This window comes from Morus notabilis, unplaced genomic scaffold, assembly GCF_000414095.1.
Source record: "Morus notabilis unplaced genomic scaffold, ASM41409v2 Scaffold857, whole genome shotgun sequence".
NCBI lineage: Eukaryota > Viridiplantae > Streptophyta > Magnoliopsida > Rosales > Moraceae > Morus > Morus notabilis.
Genome location: NW_010356843.1, coordinates 122,641 through 132,978, shown reverse-complemented (window position 1 = coordinate 132,978; position 10,338 = coordinate 122,641).

The following is a 10,338-nucleotide window of genomic DNA, read 5'->3' as shown; positions in this document are numbered from 1 at the left end:
TTAATTCTTTCCATTATTATTTTAATATTATTATTATTTTCTATATCATAATTATATAATATATTATATAATAATAGTTTTTATTATATTAAATATAATAATAAATATATATTATATTATAATTATATATATTATATTATTGTATAATATAATATAATCGTAATTTTTAACTATCCATAACAATTCAACTTCATAATTTACCAAACGCTATTATACTGATTTTAGAACTAGCACAGCTACTATAATTATAGCTTACCAAACACTCAGCTGTTTTTTGTAACAACTACTTCTTCCTTCAGCACAATTAAAAATAATTTTTCTAAAATCTACAATACTACCAAACTAAGCCTATACATACATCCACACACGTACACATATACACATACATAAGTATACACACATACATATTGTAGTTGTCATTCCCAATATCAATGTTTCATAGTAAATATTTGCTCGACTATTGATTAAGCTATAATTATTTTTAAATATTTAAAATTTTCAACATGTGATACGATGAGTTACTAGTGCCTAAAGATTTAAAATGAAGGATGATAATCGCGCCTTATATATACATATATTTACATATTTGTGTGTACAATACTCGGTTGAGGTGATAGAGACAATTTTAAGCTAGAGTAAGGGCATTGAAATTCCAAGGATACCATGTAACCATGCGATTGTTTTATGTAATAACTCGAGGCACTTTTACGCGACAAACATGATGTATTACATACTTTTTCTAATCAGCCAATTATGTATAAAAGTATTGCGTAGAAAGGAGTGTGTCATTTGGCATGAACGCATAAGACAAATTTTTCATTGATTTTTCAGTGGTGACATTTATTTATTTTTTAGATGATCTATTTTATTTTTTTTATCTATCTTTTTTTATTCAATTTTTTAACCTTTCTTCAAACTCAATACTAAAGGAGGAATTACCAATATTATATTCTTGTATTTCGCAAACTTAAGTAGCGCAAATTTATTGCAAATCCTTCCTTTATCAACAAATTGGGTAAAATATTAAGATATAGATGTCAAATTTATCATAAATTCCCAGTAGGGATTAGCTTAATGGAAACACAGAGGGATGAGTTTAGTCACTTAGAGAGGGTGCATAAAAGATCTATGCCCTCTATTTAGAAGTACAAGATTTCCTCCCTCATTTCCTCACTGCATATAGTAATTAATTTGAGAGGGAAAAATTCTAATCAGATCGTTGTACAAAACTAAAGAGGTGAATTATAGATAGAAAATTCTCTCATTTTTTTTTATTTTAAATATGTATCAAAATTCTAGAGATAATTATACTAATGGAAAAAATATCATACCTTAAATTGAAATTTAGCAATATTTTCAGAATATTATGAATATAATAAAAATGATATAGCCATTATCATAATAAGGCCACATTTTGTAGCATATAATGATCTAGTCATTATTTTATTGATATGAAAATTTTGATATTCTTATAGTATTTTAAAAATTTTGTTATTTTTAAACTCTACTATTAAAATTTCACTTTATTTTTAAACTCTACTATCTAACTCCCCCTGGGCGTTAGGGTGATACTGTGACAGTTAGTTAGTAATCGTATTAAATATTAGGGTTTAGCATTGTTAATCTCTGAATTATGAGCATTGTGACACTTTGATCCGTGAACTTTTTTTTGGAAGATTACTGTATTTGTCTTTCTAGTCATTTTGGTCGCTAAAATAAAAATTGATGAAATATTTCTAAAATTAAACAGAGACAATCATAGAAAATTTTACGAAAATAACTACATTAGGTGCAAAATGTTCTGATTTTTAGGGTTACCACAGTAGTGAACAGAACATTTTTTACTTGATATAGCTGTTTCTATAAAATTTTAACTTATCGTACATTATTACATCTATTAAATTACATAAATTTATCATCATTTTCATGTTTACGATCAAAACCGTTGGGAAAAAAAAAAGAGTTAAAAAATTAATCTGTAAAAAGAAAAGGATGAAAAAATGAAAATGCCACAAATTATAGTAATTATAATTTAGAGACTAATAATGTGAATAGCCTGAATTTTAATATTGAATTTTTTGAATTGAAAATAAAAGGAGACGTATAAAAGTTGCTGAACACCACAAGCACGTAACTTCTTTGTTTAACCACTACATTAGATTTCAATTACTTCTCGTACTCTTGTTAGACAGGTGCGGGACACCAAAACAGGTGATTATTTGTTATCATCATTAGTTTTTTGGCTCTTATTAGTCTCACCAAGAAGAAGAAAACTTCCAAAACCTAATCTTACTTAATTATAGAAGTCACATTTTTTGTACCTTGCAACAATAATGTAGCTAAGCTGAAATCACAAGTGACCTGATTCAAAAGCTTAACTAAATAAACGAGACAACCTCCTAAAATATTACATTATTATTGTTATGTCTATATCAACAATTTTGTTCTTTTATTATGTTCTGAGGTCTCTTTCACTTGGCCACAATAACAATATAAACTATGCGTATTTGAGGATAAAATATGATAAGGCAATGGAAAAGTATAGAAAAATAGTAATCATTATATTCAATTACTTGAAACCCTAAATTAAAGCAAGTGCAAATGTAATAAGTTTTGATATATGATTTTATATATTTGACTGGAAACTAATCTACTTCCGAGTTTAAAAGATTTGGAGCAAAGCAATTGCTCCAATCTTTTAGGAGACATTTGGTAAGGGGATTCATACCATGATTTGAATCATAGTTCATGGTTCGCTACAGTGTTTTCTCTCATAAAAAATACACGTAAATCGAAAATGATTCTAATCCATGAACCAATTCAAAGCCAAAAATGTTTTTAATAACAAGTTTTATACCTTTTTCCTAATAAAATTTTATGACATTTATAGGTGCTTACATCTTTTCATTGCGCAAGAAATTTTGAGTATAAAGAACAAAAGTCCAAATTATGACGTCTATCATATAAATGTGTTTTTTGAAGTTATAAAGTGCTCATACTTGAATACTTTGTTCTGGAAGAGTAATGTCGAGAGAACTATTTATTTTTCGACTGGCTACCAACCAACAACGCAACACATCCTGTTTAATCTGAACGGAAGCCAACATGTTCAAATGTGTTTGAAGTGTTCATACACATTTGTGATCAAGAAACTTTTCAATTAAAGTGTTTGGAATCACGGCCACAATTTTGGTATTGGTTGAAAATTTATATTAATATAACTATGGTTGTGAGTAGTGAAAATATCATTAAAAAGTCACGTTATTGAAGTACTATACTTTTCCAACTATAAATAGCAAAAAAAACAAAAACAAAAACAAAAACAAAAACAAAAAACGCATAAACAAAATCCAACTATAGTGATGAGAAGAAGGAAGCATTTATTTTTCCATGTATAAAATACCAACTCCTTTTAGAAATTCTGCAGATTGACTAGTAAGTGAAGGAAGGTTTGTTTGGAAATATTGTCGTTAATTTGGAAAGAAAAAGAAATTGTTATTAAAGAGCTTCTCAGTGCAATTCAAATGCCATATCTAAAATCACCAAATATTGGTCTTTCCATCAATAATTAGTCGCCAACGTCTAACCAATTCCTAAAAGCTCTCTTTCCTCCACCACCTATATTGTGATCCTCTTTAAACCTGTAAGATGCGGATAATTTATTCGCAGCCATGGACCTAAAGGTCCATTCGCTATTGATCTTATGCTTTCAGAAAATTTGCTCAAAAGAATATATCAACGCTATGGATGCGTTTGGAATTGATCTCGTTTTTATTTTTCATGTTTTTCGAGAAAGAAAAAATGAAAACGTTTTCAAAACAGTGTTTGGCGCAATAAAGACAAAAAAAGAAAATGAAAACGATTTTTTGATTTAGTGTAAAATGAGAGAGAAATGAAAAACGACTTTTAGTCGTTTTTCATTTTTTGTTTTCATTTTTTCCTCTCTCGAGCAGAGAGAGAGACATTAATGAGTTTTTTATACTGAAAATAATGTCTTGATAAAACTACTAAATGTATTTTTAAAAATAATTTATATCTAATATTAAAAGCGTTTGTATTTTCATATCAAAAATAAAATTATTTTAAAATGAGTTCTAAACGCGCCCGATAATTCGACAATATTTTACAATGAACTTGATTTTCCCCAAACGTAAAATAAGATTCTTGTTGGGAGATTTTCCACTCACGACAGGAGTATGGGCCACGTGTCTAAAGTTTACACTTAGCCGGGGCCAAGAAAGAAGTACAGGCCTCGACTGAGAATTCAACCGAGGTAGACAAAGAACTCCGACGAACTGAGATCGAGACCTTGAATGATCGAAGTGAAGAGAAAGGCTGGAACAACAAGTGTTGGAAGGAAAAAAATGTCCCCAAGACTGCGACACACGTCCCTCTTCTCCCAACCATTGTGACCAACCAGAATAAGCCACGTGTTAAGTGGATAACAAAATTAAAAGTAATGTTATGCACGTCCAGAATAGGAAATTTCCTAAGAACCTTCTAAAGAGGTAATGTCAAAGGAAACCCTACTCCAAGATGTTATCCCAAGATGGACTACCCAAAAGCGGGTGAATTGGCTTTTAAAAGGTTTTTCAAAAAATAATCACAATTACTAGAAAATTAAAGCAAATAGCAATGATATGCTCAACATTATAATTTTATCAAACATTTGGCACGTGAAATCTCAAGCATTTCAATAGAATACAATAAACTTAATGAATCTAATATCAAGATGTAAATCAATCAAGATAACGACCAATCAACAAATAAATTGTGAAAATTTAAAGAGATTAAGAGTAAGAGAGTACAAATGCAATTTATAGTGATTGAGCAATATGCCTACGTCTACTGTTGTCAAACAAACCATCGGTTGACCTCTTCTACTATATTTGATCGTCTTTTCAACTTGATCACTCTAATATAAAGACTGTGATTTCTTCTACCAAAGACTCACCACAACCTCTTACAATCGCCAAACATTAACTTAGGATGTTGGATATCATTTACACACCAAATTACAAGGAATTGGCAACCTATGAGAATGTATATATTTGTTTTTCAAGGATCACTCAATATGCTCTCCTTTCAATGGATTCAATACAAGATTGATTCTAAGAGAAAGTATGAACACTCAATCAAAACAAGTAACAAGATAGGCTCAAGAGTGATTTTGAGATCAATGCTTAAAAATGAGAAGATTAATGCAATGTAAGTTTGGAAGAGTTTCTGAAAGGTTTTAGACAAGTTATGAACTTTCTCTATGGCTCTCTTAATGTTTTAGAGCTAAAAATAGCATTATAGAGAAGAAAAATTGAGAAAAGAGCCATTTAACTCACTGTCTAACGATTAAAAATATGACCATTAAATAGTAACCAATTGACCGTAAACATTAACCTGTTGACCGGTAGAAGCATATGATTTAAAATTTTCAATTCACTAATGGGAATTATTTAGTGGATCGGGTGTACCCGTCTAATAAATAACTAACATTTGTATAGTTTTGTCCATATCAACTCACCTTAATGATCTTTCTCTATCCTAATGTTCTTTTTTTTTTTTTTAACTTTTATTGTTTAGTTATAATTGCCATAAATACTCCACCAAATCTTCAATGTTAATTAATTTTAAATAATAATATTCTTTATTATTTATGAAAATTGTTTCTTCGCTTGAATTTAGGAAACCTATTACCTTAAAGTTCATTCTCTTTTAAGTTTTTCTGATTATGGAAAAAGAACACTAAAAATTTGGCAGGAACGTGAATTGAAAAAAAAAAAAAAAAAAAAAAAAAAAAAAAAAAAAAAAAAAAAGAAGAGAAAAACCAAAAAAGAGAAAAAATGAGAAAAAAGTAAATTAAAAAAAAAAAAAAAAAAAAAAAAAAAAAAAAAAAAGTAACCATGAGAAGCACCAATAGATGAGCAAATTGAGTAATAGAGTGACTCATCCCTTTTTTTTTTTCAACTACGCAAAATATACTGACGGACTTTTACATGGAAAATATTGGATGACATCATTTATTAGATGAGTCTAACATGTCAGCAAAATGACGTGGTACACTCAATCTATTAAATAATTTTTCTTTACTGGTTGACGTACACCCGATCCATTAAATAATTCTTCTTTACCGGTTGACTGATGAATTTTCTAAAACTCTGTAACCGGTTGACTGGTTAAACTTATTTCACCCTGTTTTATGCTTCGATAAGTCCAAATCCAAATTTAAAACAACATTTTGAGTAGAACATAATTTGAAATCAATTTTAAGAGCATGTAACTTGATTTAAAGTAATTTAAAATCATTTTTGAAAGAATGTGAAATTTAAAGATGAGTGTGTGTAAGAGCCATAACCATTGAAAGCCAGAATTGATAGAATGTTCACACAATCAATACAGGACTACTAAGTTAAGAATATAAACCAATAATATATTAGTCTTGCGTATTTTTTAACTCTTCAAGCTTTAATCCATCTTGATAAAATTTGATTCCATAAGCTTGATTCCACTCCAATTCTCTTTCTAAATCTTGAGTTGAGTATGATTAAAATACAATTTTGCTTTAATACATTCAAGATAAACTTGTCAGTAATCTTGAGTTTAGTATCATCAAAATCATCATTGAATAAACTTTAGGCCAACACAAGAGAATGTGAAGTGTCGTGATCAAGAGAAATCAGGAATATTCATCTGATTATAACACTCTCGCTGTAAATAGAGTAAGATACAATTAGAGAGAGACTTCTGCTTATTTTAGCGTTACTGTTACTCTGTCAAAATACTTTCATGAATGTATGTCGAACTTAAGCGTCTGAGTATATTCTGCAGGCCAACTCCAGCACCCCCATTGGCAAAACAACCCGAAAATTAGTAGAAGAAGATGTTTAGAAAGTTGCACAAATAGTTCTCCAATTAGACATAAAAGATTTGTCTTTTATTAAACATCATAAGAATTCATCATTTTACTTTTTTATAAGGTGCGGGATTCATGAGAAAAGAAATGGAATCATTAAAAATTCGAAATTTGAATCACGCACTAAGAATTTTGTCCTTATTTTTTTTCCTTTTATACTTAAAAGGACAAAATTATGAGAGAATGACACAAAACTAAAAAGGTAAATTAACCGACAAATAACTAGGGAAGCATTTGTTCCCAAACGATGAAGCTTTGAGTGCGACTATTCAGGTTGAAATATAGTAAAAAAATTTAAAATAGTTAACAAGTAATAATAGTTATAGCCATTTCACATTATTTCGTAATTTTGTAGTATTATACGTGACAATCATTGTAATTATTACTAGGTAACTATGCTATTTTTAATTTTCTTTTCTTAAAACCATATTTCAATTCTACTAAGTACGTGCTATACACATATTGAATTATAATTGAAATTTTTATAACATGAATTATGAAAAATAATATACATAAAGAATAGATAAAAGTGATTGCCAGTATATTCTAGCGATAATTTTACACCCAACTCCACATTATAAAGTGTGAAGTTTGAATCCTCCACCTTAATATCATAAAAATAAAAAATAAACAAAAAGAAAGTTGTACTTATAGATTAATAATAAAAAAAAAAAAAACGTACGTTACACTGATAGTAGTCTAAATCAAAAGGTCACATTGCATCATATGTACATTGTTATCCAAAATAAAAGTTTTTATGCCAATATTTGCTAATTGTAAAAGTAGTCCATCATTGACAAAAATACATTGAAAACGATCAGCCAAAAAATAGCAGCAGCAATCTCATCATCATTTGTTAATATTAGTAGAAGAAATACAACACAAAAATTTTAATCTAAGGTATAACTTACAACCATCATCGGCATTATAAGCAAATAAAAAAAAAGTAATTTTTATCTCTTTGCTTTGACACCTTTTCCTCGTAAATAATCTTTAACTTGAAGAAGATATGAGGTAGAATTAACCAATATTCTCCTGTAGTTTCACATATTGCTAGCTTGTAAAAAATTTCTATAACCTATGTATCAACTAAAGCTAGCTTGAAGTATTTTTTTTTTCCATATGTTTTTTAAAATGAAATAAAGCCTTTATGCATTTTGATGTACAACAGAGTAACTCTCTCTCTCTCTCTCTCTCTCTCTCTCTCTACATATATATATATATATATATATATATATATATATATATATATCTCTCTCTCTCTCTCTCTATATATATATATATATATATATAGGAACACTCTCAAATTTATTTTTAGAATCCTTATCCAGTTTAGTTTTAGGACTTAAATTCATGATTCTGATTCAACTCTCTCAAAAAAAACTGAATAAGTTTTTGCCAATAAGTTAATAAGTTTTCTCACAAATTTAAATTTAGAATCAAAATCACTGACTTAAATGTGTGAATTAAACGGGCCCTCAATCTTAATACAATTTTGCACCAAAGTCCGGTTTAAAAAAAATCGACTAAAAATTGCTGAATATAGTGTTACTTAAAACGAATAAGAATTACGTTAAGCAACCTTGTAATATTCAAAATAAAGAAAAGGTAACATGTTCTTTTTTTTTTCTAAGGGACGAACTCTAAAAGGCCTCAAAAGGAAAAATAAAAAGGTCAATCCCATTTATATCATTTATATAAAAGAGAGATAAAAATATTTTTAAAAAGATCGATAAAAATATTTTTTTTAAATCAATTAAGCCCCCGTTTAAACTCATGTTTAGTAAGCATGCAATTCGAATTATATTCCCTGTTTGAACTGAGTTAAACTATCCAACTTAAAAAAATATCAAACTTAAAGTTTAACTCCCTCCTTAACTTCAAGTGTTCAACCATTTTTTAACAGTAAAAATGTGCTCACTGTCTCTGCTTTTAACAGGTACCAAACACAAATTTAAATTTTATTCTCTATTAAAATTAAAATTTTAACTACACATCTAAATGTCAATTCGAACTACAATTTAAACTACACATTTAAATTTTTTAGTTTAAATAAAAAAGTAGAAATCAATAAAATTCGAACCAACGAATCACACGGAGCTAAGAATTTGAGTTGATGTCTATAGTGTCAAAAAAAGAGAGGGAAAGAATAGTATTAATGAGACGTTTAGTTTATGGATTCATAACCATAATTCATGATTTTGATTTTTGAAATTTAAATTTTTTTATGAGAGAAAAACACGGTAGAGAACTAAAAATTATGATTCAGAATTAAAAATGAACCCTTAAAACAAACATCCCATAAATGATTTGATATCTATAGCATGAGAAGGTATATCTCGTTAAACAGGATACAGATAAGAAAAAATTATAAGAGTCAAGAGAAAAAAATAGAATTTAAGAAGAAAGAAACTGAAGCACCAAAACGCTTTACAAGAAATGACTTTCTATGCACTCTTTTATATATTTAGAATAGGACATACTGTATTTTCCCCTTTCCCGAGAAATCTCTTTACACTCACGTAGCCTCAACAATCAAGTTTAATTAACTTTATTATTTGAGACATTTTGAGCTAAGTTTTTTATCTGTCAGATTTATATAAAATCACGTAATAATAAAAAATATATATATTTAATTGTTAAAAAAACTTAATATATCAATACGCTAGACGTACTAGAGAATCTCCCTTATTTTTTTTGTTGGATCTAGAACCCGTTGTTTTATTGTATTTAGCAAATTATAAACCTTTAGCTTAGTAGCAGCAGAATTAGTGTATGTTATTTAGCATAATATAAAAACTTTAGCTTAGCAGCAGAATGTGAAAAGCGGAATTGCTTTTCTAAAGCTGATTCTATTATATTGGTACAAATTAACAAAAATATTATTCATTAATAAATTATTAATTCCTAATCTACCCTTGTTTTATTTATCTATTATATAATAATTCGTGTTAAAGCAATTAGGCAAGTGTGTGTGTTTTAATTTTTATTTCACATTATACCCCTTCTATTTTTTTGTTTTTACTTTTTTCTCTAATTGCCTTTTATTGTATTTGTCCACTCGCCTTCATTATTGAATTTGTCTGCTTGCTCTCTTTTATTACTAATTAAGAAAAAAAACTCGATATGATAACTTCTTAGAAAAAATTAGAGGAAATAAAAACGTCTTAAAGCAACTAGGCAAGTAGGTGTGTTTTAATTTTCATTTCCATTATGCCCTTCTAATTTTTTTTTTTTTACTTTTTTCTCTAATTGCCTTTTATTGTACTTGTCCACTTGCCTTCATCATTGAATTTGTCTGCTTGTCTTCTTTCCTTGCTAATTAAGAAAAAAAAAATTGATACGGTAACTTCTTAAAAAAGATTTAGAGGGTTGCCAATTAACAATTATTAGTGAAAAAATCGGCTAACGATTGTGTTCATAGAGTGGTA